At 34.3% G+C, this 15,056-nt stretch overlaps 1 long non-coding RNA gene across 3 annotated transcripts in view; it reads right to left on the reverse strand.

Moving 5' to 3' along the window:
* Window positions 1-4,521, reverse strand: part of LOC133629856 (uncharacterized) — a 643,518-nt gene extending 638,997 nt beyond the window's left edge. For all 3 annotated transcript variants that reach the window (XR_009821132.1, XR_009821131.1, XR_009821130.1), the window contains exon 1: window positions 4,343-4,521. This is a non-coding gene — a long non-coding RNA (uncharacterized LOC133629856). The remainder of the gene's footprint in view (window positions 1-4,342) is intronic.
* Window positions 4,522-15,056: the final 10,535 nt, after the last annotated feature.

Consider the following 15,056-nt stretch of genomic DNA (forward strand, 5'->3'; position numbering starts at 1 on the left):
GACCACAATGGAATGTTTTTGTTTTTTTTTACTGAATGAGACACCCAGAGCGGTATGGCTCGGTTGGTAGAGTGGCCGTGCCAGCAACTTGAGGGTTGCTGGCAACTAAATAACTAAATAATATAAATATATAAATATAAATAAATAATATATAAACTATATAATATATATAATATAAATAATATAAATATAATATAATAATATAATATAAATAATATATAATAATATATAATAATAATATAATATAATAATATATAATAATATATAATATAAATAATATAAATATAATATAATATAATATAAACTAAATAATATAAATATATAAATATAAATAAATAAACTAAATATTGTGGGGTTTGCAGTATTAACTATGAACGATAAAACACTGAATATTGACAACATATAAACGTCACACCCCTTCTTGATCGACATGTTTTACAAACGCAACAAAAATGCAACAAACAGCAATAATATGAAAAGCCCACCTACAATCTGATACATCTGATACATGACTAAGCTTTAGAACTTTGTTGTGAAGATCTCCTACCTCATCTGTCCCTGACACCCGCACTTAAGACTGGCCGCTCTAGAAACACTCTGTGGAAACGCTCCCCACCCACACTGCTTGGTGCCTCGTCTGAGCTGCTGTGACTTAGATTATCATAGTAACTAGTAGGGTTGTACGGTATACCGGTATTAGTATAGTACCGTGATACTAATGAATAATTTTCGGCATCACATCTTCTTTCGTTTTTTTTTTTATGTATATTATGTTTATAATGTCAGGAACTATGTCCCTGTACACATGAGGACTTTGAATATGACCAATGTATGATCCTGTATCAATTTGGTATTGGATTGATACCCAAATATGTGGTATCATCCAAAACTAACGTATCAAACAACAGAAGAATACGTGATTATTACATTTTAACATAAGTGTAGATTTAACATGTTAAAACAGAAAGTAAGCAGATTTTAACAGTAAATGAACAAGTAGATTAATAATCAATTTTTACTGCTTGTCCTTAATAATGTCGACAAAATAATAGAATGATAAATGACACAATATGTTACTGCATATGTCAGCAGACTAATTAGGAGCCTTTGTTTGCTTACTTACTACTAAAAGACAAGTTGTCTTGTATGTTCACTATTTTATTTAAGGACTTAAATGCAATATGAAACATATGTTTAATGTACCCTAAGATTTGTTGTTAAAACAAAGCCAATAATGCCATTTTTTTGTAGTCCTTTATTTCGAAAAGTATCGAAATAATTTTAGTACCGGTATCAAAACATTGGTATCGTTACAACACTAGTAACTAGTATATCATGCAAAAGCACAGATTCCAACCATTTAAATACTTTGTATAGTTCAAGACTTACGCTAATTTGAAAACATCACTGCACATCATAATGGCAGCTACAGTTTCCATCTTAACGCTTGTGTAACGTTCATATTGTTGTTACTCAGCCAGCGTTTGTGGGTCTGATGGACCTGTTGCATTTTGTGGCTTTTAATGCCTCACAATCAAACACTTTTATGTTAAAATACTGAACAAATGTTTACCTTATCCCAATAAACATCCGTTCAGTATTTTAACATAAAAGTGTTCGATTGTGAGGCATTAAAAGCCACAAAATGCAACGGGTCCATCAGACCCACAAACGCTGGCTGAGTAACAACAATATGAACGTTACACAAGCGTTACACTTTTATGTTAAAATACTGAACAAATGTTTACCTTATCCCAATAAACATCCGTTCAGTATTTTAACATAAAAGTGTTCGATTGTGAGGCATTAAAAGCCACAAAATGCAACGGGTCCATCAGACCCACAAACGCTGGCTGAGTAACAACAATATGAACGTTACACAAGCGTTACACTTTTGTTAAAATACTGAACCAATGTTTACCTTATCCCAATAAACATCCGTTCAGTATTTTAACATAAAAGTGTTCGATTGTGAGGCATTAAAAGCCACAAAATGCAACGGGTCCATCAGACCCACAAACGCTGGCTGAGTAACAACAATATGAACATTACACAAGCGTTACACTTTTATGTTAAAATACTGAACAAATGTTTACCTTATCCCAATAAACATCCGTTCAGTATTTTAACATAAAAGTGTTCGATTGTGAGGCATTAAAAGCCACAAAATGCAACGGGTCCATCAGACCCAAAAACGCTGGCTGAGTAACAACAATATGAACGTTACACAAGCGTTACACTTTTATGTTAAAATACTGAACAAATGTTTACCTTATCCCAATAAACATCCGTTCAGTATTTTAACATAAAAGTGTTCGATTGTGAGGCATTAAAAGCCACAAAATGCAACGGGTCCGTCAGACCCACAAACGCTGGCTGAGTAACAACATTATGAATGTTGCATGGAAAATGTCTCTACCAGTTTCTGCATCCCACAGGGATTATTTTTTTGTGTTTCTGCACCTGCGGTTCCCACACAAGGTTGCAACATTGTTTGTCAACACTGTCTGCTCTCATTTTCTCGCACATTTGACCCTCTGATGTTCTGTGTACCTCAAACATCAATGTCCACAATTCTATTAGCCCTGAACATCTTATATGTAATATAAATGTGTGTGTGTGTGTGTGTGTGGGGGGGGGGTGTATGGTCATTAAATATGTATTCTGATACACTACCGTTCAAAAGTTTGGGGTCACATTGAAATGTCCTTATTTTTGAAGGAAAAGCACTGTACTTTTCAATGAAGATAACTTTAAACTAGTCTTAACTTTAAAGAAATACACTCTATACATTGCTAATGTGGTAAATGACTATTCTAGCTGCAAATGTCTGTTTTTGGTGCAATTTCTACATAGGTGTATAGAGGCCCCATTTCCAGCAACTATCACTCCAGTGTTCTAATGGTACAATGTGTTTGCTCATTGGCTCAGAAGGCTAATTGATGATTAGAAACCCCTTGTGCAATCATGTTCACACATCTGAAAACAGTTTAGCTTGTTACAGAAGCTACAAAACTGACCTTCTTTTGAGCAGATTGAGTTTCTGGAGCATCACATTTGTGGGGTCAATTAAACGCTCAAAATGGCCAGAAAAAGAGAACTTTCATCTGAAACTCGACAGTCTATTCTTGTTCTTAGAAATGAAGGCTATTCCACAATATTGTTTGGGCGACCCCAAACTTTTGAACGGTAGTGTATATGTTCTTCACAGAAAATGAGCCAAAGTCAGTGAGCCTCAGTTTGAAAAATTAATTGTATCATTTTTTTAAAATAAAAAATGAAAACGGGTCCCACAGACCCGAACACCACACAAGGGTTAACGATCTAAAAAAAAATATTTGGGAATGTCCGGCGGGGCAGATTGTCAAGCTTAAAGGGCCGCATGCTCAACATTCAAACACAAGGTAGGTCGTAAGTTCAAACCCTGGCTGAGTCATACCAAAGACTATAAAAATGGGACCCATTACCTCCCTGCTTGGCACTCAGCATCAAGGGTTGGAATTGGGGGTTAAATCACCAAAAATGATTCCCGGGCGCGGCCACCACTGCTGCTCACTGCTCCCCTCACCTCCCAGGAGGTGATCAAGGGTGATGGGTCAAATGCAGAGAATAATTTTGCCACACCTAGTGTGTGTGTGTGTGTGTGACAATCATGGGTACTTTAACTTGAACTTAACAAAAGCAGATTTGTGTGCGCATGAAGAACACTAGAAGAGCGAGTGCCGCCTGAGCAAACATAAGCACATTTAAGTCCATTTATGACTAACTCCAGCTCACTTTCTGTCCACCACTGACTATTTCCCGTATACCAACCCCCCACGGTCTGCAAGCGCCCTTGACTTGAAGAAACATCATCAGCAGTACAACACCAAAAGGTTGATTAACTTGTCACTATTTCGGTTCCAGCCGCCAAGACGGGCTGTCCCTCGCCGGAGAGCCACTCGCCACGACGAGACTGATCACAGACGCCGGGCGTGCGGGGCGGCGACGATCGTGCCCCAAGGACAGAAATACAAATTAAGTACAAAAGGAAATGATGGCGAGCTCAGCAGAGAGCGGCGCTGTGCTTAGTTGTAAGCTATCAGCAGTAATAGCAAACTTATCATTCAGGGTATGGAATTAATGTACGTTTTAACAAGAAAATAAAAAAATACAAAAAACTCATCAAATTACCAGAGACTACTAATGCCCACTGACAAAAACGTGGTAACATTTGTTCCCTTTGTGTATTCATTACCAGATGCTTAGAATGAAAGTCATAGGAATACTTTTATGTGGAATAATCATTCCAGGTATTTTGGCAGATTCAAATGAAAGAATATTAATAATAAAACAAGCTGACCTTTGACGTTCGCCACAGGCGACCATCTTCAGTCTCCCAAAGTCCATAGAGATCTTGTGTCCCTCATGACAATTTGGCTTTGTTTGTGTTTAGTCTTTGCTTCCATCTCACTGCTCCTTCCTCTCCCTGTGTCCTTCTTCCTGTTGGAGTGCTGATTGTTTCCACCTGTCCTGGCTCGGTGATTAGACTCACCTGCCTGGAGGTGCCAATTAGTGAGGGTTATATAGCCTGCACGCAGATGCTGGTTCATTGTTTCCTGTGTGTCACACTGTATGGACTATATACAGTGAAACCTTGGTTTTTTTTAAGTTAATTGGTCCCTGAACATAGTTTGTGTATCAAAACGTCCGTATAGTAAAGCAGAAATCCACATAAAAAAAACTACAAATAAATAATAAAAAAAAATTAAAAAAAATAAAATATATATATATATATATATATATATATATATATATATATATATATATATATATATATATATATATATATACAGTATACATATATACAGTATATATATATACATATATAAATATAAATACATACATACATATATACATATACACATATACACACATATATATATATATATATATATATATATATATATATATATATATATATATATATATATATATATATATATATATATATATATATATATATATACACATATATAAATATATATATACATACATACATATATATATATATATATATATATATATATATATACATATATATATATATATATATATATACTGTATGTATATATATACACACATATATATATATATATATATATATATATATATATATATATATATATATATATATATATATATATATATATATACAGATACATATATATATATATATATATATACATATACACAGATACATTATATATATATTGATATTGTATAGTGAAGCAGAATTAGACTAAAAATTGTATATATATATATATATATATATATATATATATATATATATATATATATATATAGACATATATATATATAGACATATATATATATATATATATATATATATATATATATATATATATATATATATATATATATATATATATATATATATATATATATATATGTCTTAATTAGATTATCCAAAAAAAATAGTGCTCAATACCGTGGTAGAGCGCAATATATGTATGTGTGAAAAAAAATCACAAGACTACTTCATCTCTACAGGCCTGTTTCATGAGGGGTTTCCTCAATCATCAGGAGATATATATATATATATATATATATATATATATATATATATATATATATATATATATATATATATGAATACAGCTGCATTTTGGACCAGCTGCAGACGTTAGAGGGAGTATTGACTATTTCCAAAATACAAAAGAGTTACAGTAATCCAGCCGAGATGTGATATAGGCATAGATTACTGTCTCAAACTGTTAACTGGAAAGAAGGTTTTTAACTTTGGCCAGCTGACGTAAATTTAAAAAAAACTGGCTTTCACCACTGTGCCAATCTGACGCTCCAATTTAAAATATCTGTCAATACGAAAGCCCAGGTTGGTGACCATGGGCTGAACGTGCAAAGCCAAGGGGCCAAAGTCAACAGGGGGGAGCTCACAGGTACCACTAGGTCCAAACACTATTACTTCTGTCTTCTTTTCATTGCAATTTAAGAAATTTAGGGCCATCCAGGCCTTGATATCATCAAGACAAGCAAGTAGTGGCTGCATTGAAGAGGCATGGTTTCTCTTTAATGGAAAATACATGTGTGTGTCATCAGCATAGCAATGAAAAGAAACATCATGCTTTCTTAGGATTGAGCCCAGGGGAAGTAAATGAATATAAAACAGCAGTGGTCCTAAAAGTGAGCCCTGTGGGACCCCACATGTCAAGGGAGCAACAGAGGATTCACAACCAACAACATTTACAGAGAAGGTCCTGTTTGGCCCTGCGATGAGGTGGCGACTTGTCCAGGGTGTACCCCGCCTTCTGCCCGATTGTAGCTGAGATAGGCTCCAGCGCCCCCCGCGACCCCGAAGGGAATAAGCGGTAGAAAATGGATGGATGGATGGATGGATGGTCCTGTTTGTCAAATATGACTTCAGCCAACTCAAAGCAGTACCATATATGCCCACTTGATGCTATAGGCACAGGGAAACCTGTGAAACAGGCTTGTAGGGATGATATAGCCTCTTGTGTTTTTTCCTGCCCTAACGTATATTCCGCTCTACCCCCGGTATTGAGCACAATAATGGATAAACCACAGAAATGTATATATATATATATATATATATATATATATATATATATATATATATATGTGGTTCTGTGGTTTCTGTGGCTCAACTATATATATATATATATATATATATATATGGTTCTGTGGTTTCTGTGGCTCAACTATATATATATATATATATATATATATATATATATATATATATATATATATATATATATATATATATATATATATATATATGTGGTTCTGTGGTTTCTGTGGCTCAACTATATATATATATATATATATACATATATATATATATATATATATATATATATATATATATATATATATATATATATCATATATATATATATATATATATATATATATATATATATATATATATATATATATATATATATATATATATATATATATATATATATATATATATATATATATATATATATATATATATATATATATATATATATATATATATATATATATATATATATTTCTGTAGTTTATCCATTATACAGTGCTCAATACCAGGGTAGAGCGGAACATACGTTAGGGCAGGAAAAAACGCAAGAGGCTATATCATCCCTACATCAGGCTGTAAGGGATGATATAGCCTCTTGTGTTTTTGCTGACCTAACGTGTATATATATATTAGGGCTGTGAATTTTTGGGTGTCCCATGATTCGATTCAATATCGATTCTTGGGGTCACGATTCGATTCAAAATCGATTTTTTTTTCAATTCAACACGATTCTCTATTCATTCAATACATAGGATTTCAGCAGGATCTACCCCAGTCTGCTGACATGCAAGCAGAGTAGTAGATTTTTGTAAAAAGCTTTTATAATTGTAAAGGACAATGTCAACTGATTGCAATAATGTAAATTTGTTTCACCTATTAAATGAACCAAAAATAAGACTTATTTTATCTTTGTGAAAATATTGGACACAGTGTGTTGTCAAGCATATGAGATGCGATGCAAGTGTAAGCCACGGTGACACTATTGTTCTTTTTTTTTTTATAAATGTCTAATAATAATGTCAATGAGGGATTTTTAATCACTGCTATGTTGAAATTATATGTATATATATACACACATATATATATATATATATATATATATATATATATATATATATATATATATATATATATATATATATATATATATATATATATATATATATACATATATATATATATATATATATATACATATATATATATATATATATATATATATACATATATATATATATATAGGTCCTCGACCTTCGAAAAATACCTTTGTTTTGTTTTTATTCTAAGAAAAACCCATAGGGGGCGCCACAAGCTGTAAAGGCACCAGGATATTTTTAAAATGAATGTTTCTTGTTTGGCCGATGAGAGGATCCATGTTGCTTGCTAATTACATGAGACTGACGTGATTAGCACACTAGTGCGAGGTAAAAAACAAACAAAAAATGATTACACCACCGCTGACATTCCGACGACCTCGTATCGGCGTGTGTGAGGGGTCGAGAGGTCAAGTGATTGCGCTGGCGGAGACCATCTAGCCGGGACCCCCGGGCAACGCGCTGTAATTACCACAAAAACACGGGTCGCTAATCACCGCCAGGACCGAGCGGCGACGACGTATGATGCAAAGTGCTGAAATTTTAATGCACTTTTACTTATTTATTTTTTTAAGCATGTTTGTGGAACAAAACAAAAGGCATGCAGGAAGTGGATATTTTTTTGGCTTGGAAGGAGCCAAGAGGCATTGTGGGTCTAGACAGCTCTCATGATTGCTCTTCAACCTCGCAGGCATGCTAAAGTCTCCCTAGCCTCCAGGAAGTCCAAACTTTCCGCGAAAATGCTCCTTTTTTGGAGCAATTTATTTGAACTCGGAGTGAAAATGGCCTAATATATCAAGTTTAAACGCGGCCAGGTGACTCAGCGCACATCACACACGCCGCACTTCTCTGGCTCCTAATGCTCGCAGTGATTTATCACCGGCGATACTGTGGGTAAACTCAGCCGCCGCACTACTTTAGCCCCGCCACCTTGATGACTTCTAACCCGCCGGCGCAAACAGGAAGTCACATTTTGTTGCTTTTTCAAACCGCTGATTGATGGGGGGAAGGCATCACACAAAAGTTGTTCTTCATCTCCTATCGTCAGTTGTGGCTGTAGGCAACCTCCTGATGTAGTTTATTAAAATTGACTCCGTAAAATGGCATTCAATTATCAAAAGTGGTCCACATCTGGCAGCTTTATCTAGTAGAGATGGAATTTGTGGCTCTTTGAAGGCCAAAATATGCACACATATTACTCTATTGGTGAGAATTATTCAGAAATACTGGATATAATTGTGTTTTTTTTGTATTTTAATTTTGTTTTTGTTTTTTTCCTGTCCAGCCACTCAGGCAAATCATATTGTTGATGGGGTGTCCAAACTTTTTCCACTGAGGGCCGCACATTGAAAAATCAAAGCTAGCGGGGGCCATTTTGATATTTTTTATTTTAAAAAACAATACAATATACACTACCGTTCAAAAGTTTGGGGTCACATTGAAATGTCCTTATTTTTGAAGGAAAAGCACTGTACTTTTCAATGAAGATAACTTTAAACTAGTCTTAACTTTAAAGAAATACACTCTATACATTGCTAATGTGGTAAATGACTATTCTAGCTGCAAATGTGGTGGTTTTTGGTGCAATATCTACATAGGTGTATAGAGGCCCATTTCCAGCAACTATCACTCCAGTGTTCTAATGGTACAATGTGTTTGCTCATTGGCTCAGAAGGCTAATTGATGATTTGAAAACCCTTGTGCAATCATGTTCACACATCTGAAAACAGTTTAGCTCGTTACAGAAGCTACAAAACTGACCTTCCTTTGAGCAGATTGAGTTTCTGGAGCATCACATTTGTGGGGTCAATTAAACGCTCAAAATGGCCAGAAAAAGAGAACTTTCATCTGAAACTCGACAGTCTATTCTTGTTCTTAAAAATTAAGGCTATTCCACAAAATTGTTTGGGTGACCCCAAACTTTTGAACGGTAGTGTATGTATAAAAAATATACATTTAGGCTTCCACTCAGGCTGTGTCATTATTCAGTATTATTATTTGTGTTATTATTCAAGTTTTTAAATCTCTACATCAGGGGTCACCAACCTTTTTGAAACCAAGAGCTACTTCTTGGGTACTGATTAATGCGAAGGGCTACCAGTTTGATACACACTTAAATAAATTGCCAGAAATAGCCAATTTGCTCAATTTACCTTTAACTCTATGTTACTATTAATAATTAATGATATTTACACTTAATTGAACGGTTTAAAAGAGGCGAAAACACGAAAAAAATGACAATTGAATTTTGAAACATAGTTTATCTTCAATTTCAACTCTTTAAAATTCAAAATTCAACCGAAAAAAAGAAGAGAAAAACTAGCTAATTTGAATCTTTTTGAAAAAATTAAAAACATAATTAATGGAACATCATTAGTAATTTTTCCTGATTAAGATTAATTTTAGAATTTTGATGACATGTTTTAAATAGGTTAAAATCCAATCTACACTTTGTTAGAATATATAACAAATTGGACCAAGCTCTATTTCTAACAAAGACAAATCATTATTTCTTCTGGATTTTCCAGAACAAAAATTTTAAAAGAAATTCAAAAGACTTTGAAATAAGATTTAAATTTGATTCTACAGATTTTGTAGATTTTCCAGAATAGTTTTTTTGAATTTTAATCATAATAAGTTTGAAGAAATATTTCACAAATATTCTTCGTCGAAAAAACAGAAGCTAAAATGAAGAATTAAATTAAAATGTATCTATTATTCTTTACAATAAAAAAAAATAATTTACTTGAACATTGATTTACATTGTCAGGAAAGAAGAGGAAGGAATTTAAAAGGTAAAAAGGTATATGTGTTTAAAAATCCTTAAAATCATTTTTAGGGTTGTATTTTTTCTCTAAAATGGTCTTTCTGAAAGTTATAAGAAGCAAAGTAAAAAAAAAAATAATGAATTTATTTAAACAAGTGAAGACCAAGTCTTTAAAATATTTTCTTGGATTTTCAAATTCTATTTGAGTTTTGTCTCTCTTAGAATTAAAAATGTCGGGCAAAGCGAGACCAGCTTGCTAGTAAATAAATACTATTAAAAAAATAGAGGCAGCTCACTGGTAAGTGCTGCTATTTGAGCTATTTTTAGAACAGGCCAGCGGGCTACTCATCTGGTCCTTACGGGCTACCTGGTGCCCGCAGGCACCGCGTTGGTGACCCCTGCTCTAGATCAACTTTAGGTCTATCTGTCAATATAACACCTTTTAAAGATTTAAATTGTATGCTCTTTTTTGTCAAAGAAAACCCTTTTTTTAATGAAAAAAAACACAAAATTTGCAATATTTTCACCCAATAAAATTTTTAAGTGGGATATTTGAGATTATATAATAATTGGAGCCTTATAAAGGTCAATAACTCATAACGCCATTGATTTTAATTCATTATTATTTTTTTGAGCAATGACACTTAAAAACTAATCACACTAAAATTGTAGGGGATCCAAAAGGGTCCTACTCATTAAAGTGTTAAGATATAAATTATATATATATATTTTTTTTAATGTTTACTTTTAACACAATAATCTCGAGATCAACTTCAGATCTATCTGTCAATTATACGTTTTTTTGTCTTTTATGTTTTTTGTTTGTTCGTTTTAGGGCCTTCTTTAAAAAAAACCAGCTCGTTTTTTTACATGGCAAACACAAAATATGCAACATTTTCCCCAAAAAACATCTCAAAATATTTAATGTGACGTAATTGGAGCCTTGAATAGGTCAATAATTCATAATGACATCGATTTTGATTCATTATTATTTTTTAAAGAAAGAAACAGCCTACATGGCAGCTTTGTGTGATTAGAGTAAACATTGCTACATTTTCTTGTTACATTTCACCTGTTTGCTCTTTAAATACCACTTTTAATGTTTTTTATTTTTTTCAATCGTATTTTTAAAATGTGCCGTGGGGCCGTTAAAAAATTACCTGCGGGCCGCAAATGGCCCCCGGGCCGCACTTTGGACACCCCTGATGTAGATGATCATATCTGCTGTACATATTCACTTTAGAAAAAAAAGTTGGTGACTTCTCTTGTTGCCTTATTTGTATTTGACTTTATTAAGTACATTTATTTAATGTTTGGCGCAGCCGGAGGGGATAGAAGGAAGAAAATGGAAGACAACGGGGGAAAAAGACAAAAACAACAACAAAATATCATCAGCAAATAGGATATGTACAAATATGATAGGAAAAGTGATAGCAAATAAACAGTTAGTGAAGTAAATATTAATATTACAGAAATGACAATGAAAATGATAACACTACAAATGGAGCAATACAAATACCAATAGAAATAGCACTATTCGTAATAAATAATAACAATAATTACCTCTTTTCACAATCAACAATACAATTGTTTCAAATACAAAAATACATATATGTAATAACTTGAATTACAAAAGAAAGCAGATAAATGGAGGGGAAGAAAGAGAAGGGAACTGTATTAACCTTGAACATTGTTATAGTAACAATAGGTTAAGCTTTGTCAGTGTGTCGTGTGTTATCCAGTTTCCCCTAGGGCAACAACGTTAATATATATTTGATTAAAAGTGATTATATGCATGAGTGTATGTACTGTATGTGTATGTACTTGTATACGTACAGTATGTGTGTATGTATGTTTATACAGTGAATGTGCGTGTGGATGTATGAACTTTGAGTGTGTAGTTATGTACTGTATTTGTGTATGTATGTGGGAGCGTATTTACCTATGTATGTGGGTAAGTACCAATGTGTGCGCATATGTATGTATGTATGGACAAATGGTACACATGTATGTATATATATATATGAATAATTGTGTGTATGTGCATATGAATGTGTGTTTGTTTGTACAATATATTTGTCTCCTAGTATGCGCAGGGGGCCAAAGTACGGCCCCAGCCACCCAGAGAACCCAACCCAAAACAGCAGGGGCGGTACCCAGGGAACCAGTGACCCGTCAGGCCGGCCAGCGACAGGACCCCCAGAGCAGGGCCCACTCTGCCGCCCGGCAGGCCATAGACAGACGCTCCCAGCGGAGGACAAGGCACGGGAGAAGCCGGGGGAAGCCATCCCCCAAGCCAGCGAGGGACCATACCCCACGCAGGCAGAAAAACAGGAGGCCCCACTCCGAGGGCCCCAGAGACTCCCCACAGCCGGACGGAGAGATCGCCCCGTTCACAAGCAACTGGGCCCCCACAAAAAATATAAAAAAAACACACACAAGCAAAACCCGTGAAAAAGTGTGTTATTGTTTGTACTATAGTGCCATCTTTTGGATGAGTTTGCTTTGCCTTTCTGTTTAGACCGAGCTTTCAACCGGAAGCACAAGTGCTGTTCCGTCTTTCAGCCGTCCATAGCGTCTCTAATCGTACGGATTCTTCATTCATCACTCCAAGCAACGTTTGTAAGTTTTACAATATAACTAAAACAATTCATACTCACTAAACCGTCGAATGTGTTATGTCCGTAAGAACGTTTCCATGCATATTTGTACGCGCTATCGTAATGTAATCAAGCTAGCATCGTTAGCATTAGCGAATATGCTAACACATTTACGAATGTCTGTGTTATTAACTTACAATGGCATTGTTTTTGTATTGTTTCAATTTCGTAAATACACCAAAACGTCACTGCGGAGTTATTGAGTCTGTTTAGCGGATTGGAGAGCTAGCTTCTGCAGCTAGCTAGTTTGTTTAGCCTTTTTTACTGTGGTGTTACAGACATCGTTTGCAAACAATTAAGGTACGTAAATAAACATTTAAAACATATTTCTGTGTGAATAACTCATTTCACAACGTATATATCCACGGCTTACATATGAAATATATATGGAAACATATTTTGTTCTTCTAAAATTTAGTGGGTGTGTCTTACATACTGGTGGACTCTATATATAGGTAAATAAAGAGTGTCCTAAAATTAATGTGGGATAAATGTACAAAAGGGACCCAAAAAAACTGAGAAAACAAAGCATTACAAAACAGATCGTTTTGTAATGTGATTGTTGCATTTAAAACAAAGAAATAAGTACAACGGTCCAAACGGTGTGTTATTGTTTGTACTATAGTGCCATCTTCTGGACAAGTTTGCTTTGCCTTAATGTTCAGACCGAGCTTTCAACCGGAAGTACAAGTGCTCTTCCGTCTTTTAGCCGTCCAATTGGGTTTCTACTCGTACGGATTCTTCATTCATCACTCCAAGCAACGTTTTACAATATAACTAAAACAATTCATACTCACTAAACCGTCGCATGTGTTATGTCCGTAAGAATGTTTTCATGCATATTTGTACGTGCTATCGTAACATAATCAAGCTAGCGTCGTTAGCATTAGCGAATATGCTAAAACGTTTACGAATGTCTGTGTTACTAACTTATAATAGCATTCTTTTTGTATTGTTTCAGTTCCGTAAATGCACCAAAACGTCACTGCGGAGTTATTGAGTCTGTTTAGCGGATTGGAGAGCTAGCTTCCGCAGCTAGCTAGTTTGTTTAGCCTTTTTTACTGTGGTGTTACAGACATCGTTTGCAAACAATTAAGGTACGTAAATAAACATTTAAAACATATTTCTGTGTGAATAACTCATTTCACAACGTATATATCCACGGCTTACATATGAAATATATATGGAAACATATTTTGTTCTTCTAAAATTTAGTGGGTGTGTCTTACATACTGGTGGACTCTATATATACGTAAATAAAGAGTGTCCTAAAATTAATGTGGGATTAATGTACAAAAGGGATCCAAAAAAACTGAGAAAACAAAGCATTACAAAACAGATCGTTTTGTAATGTGATTGTTGCATTGAAAACAAATAAATAAGTCCAACGGTCCAAACGGTGTGTTATTGTTTGTACTATAGTGCCATCTTCTGGACAAGTTTGCTTTGCCTTAGTGTTTAGACCGAGCTTTCAACCGGAAGTACAAGTGCTGTTCCGTCTTTTAGCCGTCCAATTGGGTTTATACTCGTACGGATTCTTCATTCATCACTCCAAGCAACGTTTGTAAGTTTTACAATATAACTAAAACAATTCATACTCACTAAACCGTCGCATGTGTTATGTCCGAAAGAATGTTTTCATGCATATTTGTACGTGCTATCGTAACATAATCAAGCTAGCGTCGTTAGCATTAGCGAATATGCTAACACGTTTACGAATGTCTGTGTTACTAACTTATAATAGCATTCTTTTTGTATTGTTTCAGTTCCGTAAATGCACCAAAACGTCACTGCGGAGTTATTGAGTCTGTTTAGCGGATTGGAGAGCTAGCTTCCCCAGCTAGCTAGTTTGTTTAGCCTGTTTTACTGCGGTGTTACAGACATCGTTTGGAAACAATTAAGGTATGTAAATAAACATTTAA

The sequence above is a fragment of the Entelurus aequoreus genome, linkage group LG15 (genome assembly GCF_033978785.1).
Source record: "Entelurus aequoreus isolate RoL-2023_Sb linkage group LG15, RoL_Eaeq_v1.1, whole genome shotgun sequence".
Taxonomy (NCBI): Eukaryota; Metazoa; Chordata; class Actinopteri; order Syngnathiformes; family Syngnathidae; genus Entelurus; species Entelurus aequoreus.